The sequence below is a fragment of the Eimeria mitis genome, genomic scaffold (genome assembly GCF_000499745.2).
Source record: "Eimeria mitis Houghton genomic scaffold, Emh_scaff2393, whole genome shotgun sequence".
In the NCBI taxonomy this organism is placed as follows: Eukaryota; Apicomplexa; class Conoidasida; order Eucoccidiorida; family Eimeriidae; genus Eimeria; species Eimeria mitis.
Window position 1 is genome coordinate 3344 of NW_013570729.1, and position 412 is coordinate 3755.

A 412-nucleotide genomic window follows, 5' to 3' on the forward strand; every position below is an offset into this window, starting at 1 on the left:
CTGCTGCTGCTGCTGCTGCTACTCCCACTGCTGCTGCTGCTGCTGCTGCTGCTGTACTGGCTGCTGCTGCTCCTCACACTCTCGAGAACAGCAGCAGCAGAAGCCCAAGACACACGGGGCCCCTGCGGCGGTGGGGGGGCCCTTGCAGGCAGCTCCATCCAGTTCAGGTGCCGCAACTGTCTGCTGCTGCTGCTGCAGCAGCAAAACAAAAAACACAACAGCAGCAACAGAAGCAGATACACCAGCAGGTGCTGCTACTCTGCGTAGCAGCAGCAGCAGCAGCAGCAGCTGCTGCTGCTGCTGCTGCTGCTGCAAAGGAAGTCGTATATGACAGCAGCAAATGCAGCAGCAGACACCACCACGTAGAGAGCAGCAGCAGCAGCAGCTGCTGCTGCTGCACCGGAACACAGCA

General features: G+C 60.2%; 1 protein-coding gene across 1 annotated transcript in view; it reads right to left on the reverse strand.

Annotated features, from left to right (window-relative positions):
- The window catches only part of EMH_0053120 (uncharacterized protein), a gene marked incomplete at both ends in the record, with an annotated part of 2044 nt that overhangs the window by 976 nt on the left and 656 nt on the right, over positions 1–412 (reverse strand). The window lies entirely within an intron of this gene.